A 13,403-nucleotide genomic window follows, 5' to 3' on the forward strand; every position below is an offset into this window, starting at 1 on the left:
CACACTAACCATAACAACCCCAATATATCTTGCCAGTTGACACAAAACAAGAAATGACTGTCGAAAACCTGAACCCTTTCCTTTTGCACCTCTCTCCTCCTTTTTCAATCACTTTCCCACAACCCAAATCATCCCAATGGTGTTAAAAGATGTATGGAGATGATCAAGTAATCTCAAAGGACACAGTCCTAGCCCTGGCTGTTGACTGCCATATGCTCAAATCCGGTACCCATGTCTGGGGCTGTGTACCAGCTGGAAACACAGCCGAGCCATTCATTTTCTCAATTTCAATCAAAGCTGGTTTGGATGGGAAACAGCATCAAGATGCAGTGTTTCGTAAGAAATAACAGGGCAAATGCAGGATAGATGTGGATTTCAGCTCACATTATGCATACACCACGGGAACTTCCTTAACAGCCTAGGTGTCAAGGAAAAGGAGGCCTGCATCTTCTATTCCTTATAAGCCTCTAGACCCAATTCAAGGTGTTGGCAATGGTTTGGGTGCAAACTACCCAGAATGCACCTACACGAAACTGCCAGAGATTTGAGGTCAGTTACAGAGACCCTGCTCACCGGGGTCAAAGGCCCACCAGGAAAGGTTAGACTGGCTGGTACAGTCGCAGCCAGTGTGGTGAGGCAGAGGTGTGTATCCACCTGCCTATAGCTCACTTGAATGAGGCCAGAGGCTAAGAGGGTGAGCAGAGATGCTCTCACATTAAATCCCGTTTTAGAAAGGAACACACTATTCAGCCTGAGGCAAGCCACTGTTTCAGTCTCAGTCCGCTCCCAAACAATTACTGTATTTTTTGCTCTGTAAGACTCACTTTTTCCCTCCTAAAAAGTAAGGGGAAATGTGTGTGCGTCTTATGGAGCGAATGCAGGCTGCACAGCTATCCCAGAAGCCAGAACAGCAAGAGGGATTGCTGCTTTCACTGTGCAGCGATCCCTCTTGCTGTTCTGGCTTCTGAGATTCAGAATATTTTTTTTTCTTGTTTTCCTCCTCCAAAAACTAGGTGCGTCTTGTGGTCTGGTGCGTCTTATAGAGCGAAAAATACGGTAATATGGAAATATTAATGCTGATCTACCTTGTAGGGTTCATCTAAGTATTGCTGAGCCACAGAATGCTAGACCATTATTTTTTATTTTTTGCACCGTTCCTGGCTACTTAGCGCTATATGCATGAGCTGCAACAAGTCTGAGCAAGGTTAAACTCTGGCTGGTTTCTCCAGCATCATGTTTGAAGCTGGCTTGTTCTGGAGCTGACCAGGGTTTGTTACAAACCATGGTCCCCGGCTCGTGCTCCGTTGCTCCCAGATTTTGTGAACGTGAAAGTAAAATCTGCCACATGAACATGGAAGCTTGAGTCTCACTTGGGCTCATTCCAGCTCTAACACACAGACTTAAGCCATGGTTTTTAACACACAGTTTTTAACCCAGAAACGAAGCAGCTGAAACTTTTACAGCAGGGCTGGCTAACCTCTGACTCTACAGATGTTATTGGACTCCCAGCCAGGACTGGTGAAAAACTACACCTACTGTATTTTCTGGCGTATAAGACTACTTTTTAACCCAAGAAAATCTTCTCAAAAGTTGGGGGTTGGCTTATATGCCGGCTACAGCAGCAGCCCCTGCAGCAACTCCCCACCAAAGGATCAAACGACAGCAAATTAAATCAGAGGACACCAAGCTCTAGATGAAGCAGAAATACGCTTGAAAATTGGCCCCAGAAGCCGCCGGCCACTAAGAGGTGGAGCGGATTTCTGAGCCAGACTAGAGACTGGTGTTTTTTTTTTATTATTTGGTGTGTGTTGGAAGAGGGGTAAGTCTTGGCGAGTATATCCCAAACTCTATAATTTAACTGGAAAAGTTGGGGGGTAGTCTTATACGCCCAGTCGTCTTATATGCAGGAAAATACGGTATTTAATTTGTGTGTGTCAAGACAGCTGTTAAAAGGTGGTAGGGCTCATAACTGTGCTGCTCACCTAATTCTGCATGTATAAGTGCCATAGACAAATAAACAGGCGATTCCAAGGAGGTATGCTTATGATTGCCACCATAATAAGTCAACCCAATTTCCTGAACTTGGACACCCAACTTGGGTCTGTTTTACGCCTGAGGATTTCTCCCTCTATGCCTTCAAAAATTGCAAGACATTTTACAGCTCTGGCTTTCACTGTAGTGAGAGATCTCCAAGGTACAATCCCAAGAGCTAGAGGCAATAAAGTCTGGGGAATTGATTATCCCAGAGTTTATTCCCCTTTTGATTCCTTTTATTGGGAGAGGATCCCTCTTCCTGCCACCTGACAGGACCCCGCATACTCATGCCTTTTCCCCCCACCCCTGGCACACACATATTTCTGCCTGCAAAACTAGGAAGTAAGCTGGGTTGCTAAGGGCCAAGCCATTTCTATTTCCTCCAAAGAGGGAAAAAATAGCTTAACCAGAATCCAGAAAATCTCCCACAAGGATGCCACATGCTTTAAAGAAAAAGCAGGCGGCGGCTGCTTCTCTCGCCCTCTTTTCTTTCCTGCTATCCAATCATTTGCAGGATAAATCCTAAAGCTAGTTTCACTCCCGGTTTCTCTCTCTCTCAAATCGTCAACACCTTTCTTATCAGAAGCATAGGTTAATTTCCCAGCTCTCTCTGCCTACCCCACGTTGCTTAAGGGTCTCCTTCCTGCCTTACGGTTAAAACTGTTTTAGAAAGACCATTGAACTTCATCTTTCTGATCAATGATCAGCAGCCTTTAAAAGCTTTTCTCAGTAGGCTTAGTTGCAGCATAACCCTTCTCTCCTCCCCCCCGCCGCCGCCACCACAAATCAGGTGCTCACAAAGCTGTTCTCGAAAATGCCATGGACTGATTCAAACCAACACGTTGCAGAAACATGGGGTTGCCTGTGCTGCAGCTGCTCAGAGACTGAATAGCACCAATTGGGGCAGGGAAGTCCCACAAAGCTGGTAGGCAACTATCAAATTACTCAAGCAAGGACTCTGAATACATACCGTATTTTTCGCTCTATAAGACGCACCAGACCACAAGGCGCACCTAGTTTTTGGAGGAGGAAAACAAGAAAAAAAATATTCTGAATCTCAGAAGCCAGAACAGCAAGAGGGATCGCTGCGCAGTGAAAGCAGCAATCCCTCTTGCTGTTCTGGCTTCTGGGATAGCTGCGCAGCCTGCATTCGCTCCATAAGACGCACACACATTTCCCCTTACTTTTAAGGAAGGGAAAAGTGAGTCTTATAGAGCAAAAAATATGGTACTCAGCTTCAGATGGTGGATTTAGACAGGGGGAACCTTCTCTGCTGCTTACAGGCACAATTCCCCATCCCCAACAGAGGAAGGATATGAAAGGCTGTTTGGGCATGTGGATGATTCCCTTAGCTTATGGGCAACTCAGTGTGTTGCCCTCCAGGTGTTCTGGATAGACTACAGCTCCCATGATCCCTGACCGTGCTGGTTGGGGCTGATGGGAGTTGGAGCCCACAACTCCTAGAAGGCATCACGTTGGCTATCCCTGCCCTAGCTAGATCCATTTACCTAATGTAGTTATCCTTCAAATTGTCATACGGTGGTACCTCGGGTTAAGAACTTAATTCGTTCCGGAGGTCCGTTCTTAACCTAAAACTGTTCTTAACCTGAGGTACCACTTTAGCTAATGGGGCCTCCCGCTGCCGCCATGTCGCCACCATGCGATTTCTGTTCTCATCCTGAAGCAAAGTTCTTAACCCAAGGTACTATTTCTGGGTTAGCGGAGTCTGTAACCTGAAGTGTCTGTAACCTGAAGTGTCTGTAACCCGAGGTACCACTGTGTGTGTGTGTGTGTGTGTGTGTGTGTCATTTAAAATGAATGAAGAAGTGTCTGCATCAAAGGGTGGATTTGGATTGTTCCTTGAACACTGGCCAGGGCAGTCCTTCCAGCCCCCAAGCTTCAGCTCAAGTTGTGGATATTTTTGTATACAGTATTTTTGTTATGGGTTGGAAAGAGAGCAACAGAAAGGGCATTTAGAGGGTGCTCGCCACTTTGGGGGAAATCGTGTGCTTTAAATGCATGTAATGTAAATAAAGGACGCGGGTGGCGCTGTGGGTAAAACCTCAGTGCCTAAGACTTGCCGATCGCATGGTCGGCGGTTCGAATCCCCGCGGCGGGGTGCGCTCCCGTCATTCGGTCCCAGCACCTGCCAACCTAGCAGTTCGGAAGCACCCCCGGGTGCAAGTAGATAAATAGGGACCGCTTTCCAGCGGGAAGGTAAACGGCGTTCCGTGTGCTGCGCTGGCTCGCCAGATGCAGCTTGTCACGCTGGCCACGTGACCCGGAAGTGTCTGCATACAGCGCTGGCTAATGGCCTATAGAGTGAGATGAGCGCACAACCCTAGAGTCTGTCAAGACTGGCCCGTACGGGCAGGGGTACCTTTACCTTTACCTTTAATGTAAATTTAAAAAATCCTTTTGTACAGCAACGTGTCTTGCACCTTTCCCCCAACACTTCTGTCTGTCCCATCTTTTAAGAAAATCCCAGCAACACAAGCGGGGCCTGGTCATTATGTGCTGCACAATAATGGATCTCAGAACAATTAACTCTCGGTTCAACCTCAGATTGTCCTCATATGCTGTTATATCCTTGCGCCAAAGTCAGAACCCTTAATCCTGTTCTACGAGCTGTGCCTATGCAATGGATCCTAGTTCTGAGCCATAAGACTTCTGTACTTCTTCCTGTTTATAGCTATTAGGAATAAATCCAAAGAGCAGACCTACTCAGTGCACTCTTTCCAAATGAATAACACGGATTATTATCAGCAGCAGGCATGCTGGCATCAGGTGGATTGAGAGTGCATTCACTGAGAAATCTGGTAAGCTCAGCTGCCTCTGTGTGCGCCTGCTTTTGAACTATATTTAACTCTTACTCAGCATTCTGTTCACACTCCTGTAAAATGTTGCTCCCTGGATTGCAGCGGATGAGGGTAGCGCTTCGATTCTCATTTAATTAAGTGCTCCGCGTCTTAAGAGGGTGATACCGCTGATTAGTGTTCTCGTTCCAAAGCATTTCATGAAGGAGAAAAGAAGGTTACTTGCTGGTAAACAGAGTTCTCCGATTTCATAATCTCCGTCGGGACCTACTGCCCATCATTGTAAAAAATATATATATTCCCGATATCGAAGACAAAGGAGAGACAAGGCCACATCTTCACCGTACATTTAAAGCATCGTACCGTTTTGTCATGGCTCCCCCAACAAGAATCCTGGGAACTGTAGTTGGTTAAGGGTGCACATCCCGTGCATAGCTTGGAAGGGATTAGGAACAATAAATTAAATAACTAGAAATTAGTTGGCCTTTCAATGGTCACCCCAAACTAACCACATGAGAGTGAGGGCCAATGAGATGCAAGGCGGAAAAGAAGCCAAATCAGACACGACCGCAAGTAGAATGATAAATGCCTGACACAAGTGCCAGACCTCAGTGACAACCGACTGATCAGCCAAGCAGATCGCCCTGAAATATAAGAATCCTATACCTATTTCATTCCCTCTTGTTGCCTAAACAGAGAATCCGGTACTTGTCTCTGTTTTTCATTTCCGCCTGACTTGAGAAACCAATATGGTATCGTGAAGGCTGCTCTTACCTCTCCACGACTCAAGCGCTCAAACCCACAAATCACATGCAATGGGTACAAACGAACAAAAAAAATATTATTTAAAATCTTCTCTACAAATCACTCGGCACTGAATGCCAAAGACACGGCGGCCAGGGAGGAGGAAGAGGGGAGATGGGGGTGGAGTTTGGGTCTCCCTCTCCACCCCTGAAGATGGGTGACCAGGTGGGCCTGGCTGCAAGTGAGGGGTACACTCAGGCACCTCCATCTTTGCCCACCCCACCCCCCGCCCAGGCCCACCGGCCTTCAAGCAGCTTCCATAGAGTACCAGCTAGTGCTTCCCCCAACAAGCCCCTCAGCCTGGGAATTGTGTGCGCTCCTCATAGAATAATAATAAATAAATATTTTTTTATTTATATCCTGCCCTTCCCAGCCGAAGCCGGGCTCAGAGCGACTAACAACAGTAAAATGACACAACATTCTAAAATCATTTCATTATAAAATCAGTTCAAATCGGATTAATGGCAACCATTGGGCTAGAGTTCTGTGAAGAATTGCCAAAGGAGGGGGTCAGGCTGTGCCTTGGCCAAAGGCCTGGTGGAACAGCTCTGTCTTGCAGGCCCTGCGGAAAGATGTCAAGTCCCGCAGGGCTCTAGTCTCTTGGGACAGAGCGTTCCACCAGATTGGAGCCACAGCCGAAAAAGCCCTGGCTCCGGTTGAGGCCAGCCTAACCTCTCTGTGGCCCGAGACCTCCAAGATGTTTTTGTCTGAAGACCGTAAGGTCCTCCGTGGGACATACCAGCAGAACTAGGTCATCTAGTCCAAACCCCAGCCAGGCACAACTAAAGCATCCCTGACAGAGGGCCACCCAACCTCTGTTTAAAGGAGAGTCTATCATGGCTAGACTGAGGGGTCTGGGGCATTTGGGCCCAGCCCACGGGGAAGACGGGATTTTCTCCATCCCTTCCAGGCTCCTAACTGCCCCTACTTGGTCCCAGCCAGTTGGTTTGCAGCAAGCACATGCTGGCGAAAGGGCAAGGCCAGCAACAGGCCAGGACAGAGCAGGACGCAAACCACACGCCTTGGCAGAGTCGTGTTTATGACACTGGCCGGGGAGCATGGAAAGGCTGCTTATTTTCTTTCTGAACGAAACCGGCAGAGATTTCTTTGCTCCGGATCAACCTGGGAATTCCCATCTCCTCCCTTCATCCGCCAACCTTTCCCTTGTCACATAAACAGAGATATAAGCAGAGATAAAGAGGGGCTGGTGAGAGAGAACATCGCTGCAAAGAGACAACAGCAGTCAGGGAAGGTGTCTTGTGTGTATTGGGGTGGGGGAGAGAAGCCTAGAATGGAGTGGCAGACCTGCAAAGGGGGGGGGGGGGGGAATCTCCAGTCAGAACAGCAGACAAGAGGAAGGAAATAATTTCAGAAAGGGCTGAAAGGGAAGAAGGTCTCTAAGTTCAGACAAAGGAAAATAGGCAAGGTTGTTTGCCCCCGTTGCTTAGTGGAGCCTTGCAATGCACAGTGAATAAACCACTACAAAAAAATATAGTTTTAGAAAAGGTACTGAAAACCCAAGAGGCATCAACGAGAGGGAGGAAAGCAGCCATTTTGTGCCTTCTTTTGTTTGTTTCCTATGAAGAAGTTCTAAAACAGGGGGAGGAAACCACATATATTTAACAAAATGTATATACAGCTTGATTGCTAATGGAATGTCTAGGCAGTTTACAAAAAATAAAGCTTAAAATGCTCCGAAAAAAGGTTTAAAAGAGGATAAACTTAAAACCAATGGTTAAGTGAAAAACAGATAAAAACACAGGCTTGCCGGAACAAAAATTATCTTAGTCATAAAGAGTACATGAAAGGAGTGGAGTTGTAGGTGAAGAGAACAGGGAGGGGGCTCTCAGTATTTTGCTCTTGCCCTCCCCTAATGAAATCCCTGTCAGGCCAAAAAAGGAACAGGGTTAGCTTGTGGGAAGCGCAAATTCCTCCCACAAAATCAAATCTTTCCTGCAATACGTTTTTGTGACAATTTTCAACCAAATGAGGGCAAAAGGATGCAACATTTTCTCTTAATAATTAATCCTAACCTTCTTCATTCATACAAAATATGCTATTTAGCAGAGGCTGTTCAAGAGTGCAAGTCTTTTGACACAATCCTCTTTTTATAATTTCTGCTGAACTGCGTAGGTGGCGGCATTGTCAGATTGCAAAGCCGTCGTAACTGAAAAGGCGGGGGGAGAATGAGCAAAAGTGTGGGTGGGGGGAGACCCCTGGCGTGACAAGCAAAACAACCACAAATGAGATGCAGTATCAGCAGCACATTTCAAAAAAAATTCCAGAGCTGTTTTCCAGAGAGGGTTTTGGGGGAAAGGTGCAAGACATTATGCTGTACAAAAGGATTTTTTATTTACATTTCTGTAACATAAAGCACATGATTTCCCCCAAAGAATCCTGGGAGCTGTAGTTTGATAGAGGTGCCGGGAATTGTAGCTCTGATTTGCAGATGCGACTCGGGAGCTCCTTGGATGATTAGCAGGGATTACTGAGTGGGAAGGTTGTTATTACTAGTTTATATTATATTATATTCATTAGTTCGTTCACCCTAAGGTCCAAATGCAAGTTGCAACAATTAAAACAATATTTAAAACAGTTTGAAACAACTTAAAGTTACAGAAATAAGTTGGGTCCTAAAAATGTGCATCTTAAAGGTCCAAATGACAGGAGAAAGATGCGTGTCTTCAGCATTCAAAAAAAGCTGCATAATCTCTGTGGGAAGGGAGTTCCACAACTTGGGGGCTGCCACAGAGAAGGCCCTCTCCCAGGCTGCCATAGGCACAGACCCAAAGCTTCTTAGTACCCGAAAGAGATGGTGGTCTTTCAGGTGTTTGAGGCTCTAAACAGCAACACGAGAACTTCGAACTGGGCCTGGAAACGACCGATGATCAATGTAGCTGTGTTAAAATGTGGCATTGTATGAGATCTGAAGCGAACTCCCAGCCATATGGCTGCTGCATAATGGCCCACCATTGCAATAAATATTTATTAATTATTATTATTATTATTATTAATAATAATAATAATAATAATAATAATACCCTGCCCATCTGGCTGGGTTTCCCCAGCCACTCTGGGTGGCTTCCAACAAAATATTAAAATACAATACAGTAGTCCTTCAGATATTAAAAGCTTCCCTAAACAGGGCTGCTTTCAGATGTCTTCTAAAAGTCTGGTAGTTTGTTTTTTCCTTTGACATCTAGTGGGAGGGTGTTCCACAGGGCAGGTGCCACTACCAAGAAGGCCCTCTGCCTGGTTCCCTGTAACTTGGCTTCTCGCAGTGAGGGAACCACCAGAAGGCCCTCGGCGCTGGACCTCAGTGTCAGGGTAGAACGATGGGGGTGGATGGACTTCCATAAAAGAGAACCACCAATACTAATCTTCTTGGTTGATTGTTTAATTTCTACACTGCTTAACATATTGGAAAACTAGGGCAACAACAGACAACTTAAACAAAATAGTACAAAAATACAGTTACGTGCAAAAGTGTTGCATTGATGCAAAATTGTGTGTGTGTGTGTGTGTGTGTGTGTGTGTGTGAATTTTCCTTTGACACACCCTTCCTCTCAGCCTCCGGGTTCTCACTCTGGGTTCAAACAAACTCTCAGCTCATCCACAAAAGCCTCACAGTGAGTAGAGGTCCTGGAAATAGTGGACATCAGCCTGGTCTCTCTACACTTGCCTTCTATGGGTAGGCCCAAGGTGGATGGCGCTACCTCAGGCTGCCCACAGTTCTGCCCTATTCATCTGCCCTGTCTACATCTAGTTCCAGGTAACAGGAGGTTTGTTGTGTTTCCAGGGGGGTTCAAAGCATGAGGAAAGGGCTCCCCCTCCAGTCACAGCAATCTCTTTGCCCTCTGCAGATAAGTAAACCTAAAAAGTGTTCTCAGATGCTAGAAAGTTTGAAAATCATCAACCCTTAGTATAAAGTAAGTAGTTTAAACCATAGTCACCCACCATCATTGCACTATATTTTCTGGTCTGCTGAAAAAGTTTGGCCCAATGTGGTTCTTCCTTGCCTTTTGTATCCTCCAAAGAAGATTTCCCACAGAGGATGCCAATGTGTGCCTTTAAAGCAGCTATTGTTAAAAATATCCCCTCTAATACTAACAACATGTTTACTTCTTTGTAATCTCATCAACTGTGACATTGTGTAATTGCAGTTTGCTCAAAAGCCTCATCTACCCACTCATTCTTGGAATGAAAAACAACCGAAGAAGCAGCCTCAAACCAAGGATCTCAACCATGAAGCCGAGAACGGCAATGGAACCGACTGGGGGCAGCAGCAGGTGTTTAACAAAGAGTTATTACAAGCAGAGATGAGGGAGACATTCGTTCCGGTTCACATTTTAATGTGAACTCGCCTAATTCACGCTTCCCAAACGGGTGCTTCTCTAGCCAACACAGGCATGCAAACACACATATATTTGGGGAAAATGTACAGAAAAAAATGAGTATATCTATAAACTTAACATGCAAAGGTACAGTATATTAGGGGAAATGGTTTGCAAAACTGCATATACCAGGGGAGAGGGGTACCAAAATAAGTGTATGTGCCTGAAAACGAAGATGAATTTTCACATAGAGAATTTTTATTTTATTTTTAAAAAATTATTTTCCTGTTGCAACAGAGAGCCCCCCCCCTGCACCTTGCAAGGAGGTGAGATGGGCGCATAGGACATTTAAAAATAAATGAACCACAAACTTATGAGGAAATGGGGTGAACTGAACTCGAGTGTGGAAAAATGAAAAACTAAGAGCAAATTCCAATCAACAGATTCTTCCATTTGTAGTGCCAAGAATAGTCACTCATCTCAGAGTACCGCCTTAGATCAAGGGATCTTTACAATGACAGTGGCATGTTCCCATACTTCCAATGTTTTTCTTTATTGTCTTGACAATTTATTCAGTAGCTCAGCCCCTGTCTGACCAAGAAAGAAATCTCAGGATAGGATTACACAGAAGAAATCCTTCGACTGTTCAGCATATCAGGACACGTACAGGTTTAACCTGCATATGTGATGATCTTTCAGGAAAGAAAGAGAGTGTGTGACTTGGCTGGCAAAGGACAGTTAACAGTTAAATGAACAGGAAGTAGTTTAGCCTTACCACCCTGAACACACCTGATCTTTTCTAAACTAGGAAAATAAATTTGTTTGTGGGCGGAAGGCCCAATACTCCTAGTGAACCAGGCCCAGAAATCCTGTTGGCTGGCTTGGTTACATAAGTGGCTTCCTCAACCTCGGCCCTCCAGATGTTTTGAGACTACAATTCCCATCATCCCTGACCACTGGTCCTTCTAGTTGGGATCATGGGAGTTGTAGGCCAAAAACATCTGGAGAGCCAAGGTTGAGGAAGCTGCATAAGACAGGTTAACCTCGGGTTAAGTACTTAATTCGTTCTGGAGGTCCGTTCTTAACCTGAAACTGTTCTTAACCTGAAGCACCACTTTAGCTAATGGGGCCTCTTGCTGCCACTGGGCCGCCGGAGCACGATTTCTGTTCTCATCCTGAAGCAAAGTTCTTAACCTGAAGCACTATTTCTGGGTTAGCGGAGTCTGTAACCTGAAGCGTATGTAACCTGAAGCGTATGTAACCAGAGGTACCACTGTACACAAACAAACAGTATTGTCTACCTTACCCTTCCTCTTTCCCTTTTTTAACTGGGTTCAACTCCCCTGACAAAAGCTTGTGATCAGTGTTGTTTCAAGTCACAAAACATGGCAAATGCAAGAATTTTCCTATAATCTGTAGAACTGGGGAAATAGCAATTCAAGGCAGCTGGGCTGACTCAATGCGTTTTGCTACCTGAGGCAAAGGACAATATGGTGCCTCCCTCATTACATGTGCAACAGCTGACTAGACTGGCATTTGGATGTTACTTCAACACTGGTAATGAGACAAGAGTCCTCCGCCACACTTAAGGGCAACAAGTTAGCTTACAGCATACAAAGCAGGCACACAGCTCTGTCTACAATCCATCACTCAGCATTTGCCACCTGAGGCTGCACCGTGTCTCATGGTAGGGCCGGCCTTCCAAAGCAGAAATACAATTGCATTGCCAGAAGCACATAAAACCTACAGTACAAGATTTCTTAATTGGTATACTGAATTATTCATCTCTAAAAGAAGCACGTGGGTCTTCTCATGAATGATCCCCAAACAGTAGACTGACTCTGGGCACTGACAAATCTAACGTCTTTCGAAAAATTATATCACATTGCAATTTACAAGCTGAACCAGTTGAACATTCAAATGCTACATTGGTAACATAGAACCTTACCCTGGATATGACTTCTAAGAGTTTGGTAAATGAAATTTTGTTCAGTACATGTCTTTATACATGCTATTCAAGTTACAAGACAGCTCAGCTGGAATTCTAGGTAGTAGAGTTTGATGCACAATCTCTACTGAGTCTACAGGGCGTGACTAATTCAAATTCTGTACAAATAGTTAATTTAATAGAAACATACCCAGAAGATCGGTGTGATGCTGAAATCGATTACAAAAATGTGTTTCAAGGCCCAGGTTGCTAGAGCAGTAGTCCATAGAAAAAGAAAAGAAAAAATTAACCCAGAACTAACTGATTGTAGGGGACACGGGTGGCGCTGTGGATTAAACCACAGAGACTAGGACTTGCCGATCAGAAGGTCGGCGGTTCGAATCCCTGCGACGGGGTGAGCTCCTGTTGTTCGGTCCCAGCTCCAGCCCACCTAGCAGTTCGAAAGCACGCCAGTGCAAGTAGATAAATAGGTACCACTCCGACGGGAAGGTAAACAGCGTTTCCGTGTGCTGCTCTGATTCGCCAGAAGTGGCTTAGTCATGCTGGCCACATGACCCGGAAGCTGTACGCCGGCTGTACGCCGGCTGTACGCCGGCTCCCCAGAGTCGGAAGCTGAGCGCCGCAACCCCAGAGTCGGTCACGACTGGACCTAATGGTCAGGGGTCCCTTTACCTTTAACTGATTGTAATCAATGCAACCCAGAAGCTTCTAGCGGCAAGTGATAAAATTTTAAGATAACCAACTCATGGGGGGGGGGGGATGAAGGTGACAGTCATGGTGGAAGAACTACAGAGTAGGACAATCTAGAGTTGGAGTCAACAAGCCTGGCAGAGTCCAGATAACATATCTGAACCCATAATGTCATAATGTATAGAAAGGCTGGTAAGAAGCTGAAATATGAAAGAGGAACACAGGGAGCTACCTTATACTGAGTCAGATCACTGGTCCATCTAGCTCTGACTGGCAGGACTGGGGCAAAATCCTGGAGAGCCCCTATCTAGAGATGTCAGGGATATATGATCCAATTAATGGTGTTGGTGGCATTAATTATAGCACTGGGCTCCTGAATATCTATTTGTCAATTATTGTCTACAGCTCATGACTGGCACATGCCGGAATCAATCTTGGCTTACAACACAGGAGCTTTTCCATAATGCTGCACTTATTGCTCAGAGAAAAGCCAAACCACACACACAGCTCTGGGGCATGCACAGAGTTTCAGATGAACCTACCTACTTGGTGTCCGTCTTTCAGCATCAGCGAGGGAATTTGGCAGAGTCACCTGGATGGCAAAGCGCCAGGCTGAGCACACTCAGTATACGCACAATGTACATTTTAGCTGACAGATGTTTACAAGATTGGAATTTGGGAATCTTCAGCTCAAGGAAGTATAGCCAACAGTTAGCCAAAGAACTGTTGAGAATCTTGATGGTGTCATATGGCAGGGATTCATCTTATATGGTTTTT

General features: G+C 45.5%; 2 long non-coding RNA genes across 6 annotated transcripts in view; one reads left to right on the plus strand and one right to left on the minus strand.

The window, feature by feature from the left end:
- LOC310661115 overlaps positions 1 to 13,403 on the minus strand; it is a 131,969-nt gene that overhangs the window by 91,369 nt on the left and 27,197 nt on the right. The gene's annotated exons all lie outside the window — the stretch shown is intronic.
- The window catches only part of LOC310661172, an 81,924-nt gene continuing 69,319 nt past the window's right edge, over positions 799 to 13,403 (plus strand). The window contains exon 1 of the long non-coding RNA XR_014503808.1: positions 799 to 1,056. This is a non-coding gene — a long non-coding RNA (uncharacterized lncRNA). The remainder of the gene's footprint in view (positions 1,057 to 13,403) is intronic.

This window comes from Podarcis tiliguerta (assembly GCF_965153285.1).
Source record: "Podarcis tiliguerta genome assembly, chromosome: 12".
Taxonomy (NCBI): domain Eukaryota; kingdom Metazoa; phylum Chordata; class Lepidosauria; order Squamata; family Lacertidae; genus Podarcis; species Podarcis tiliguerta.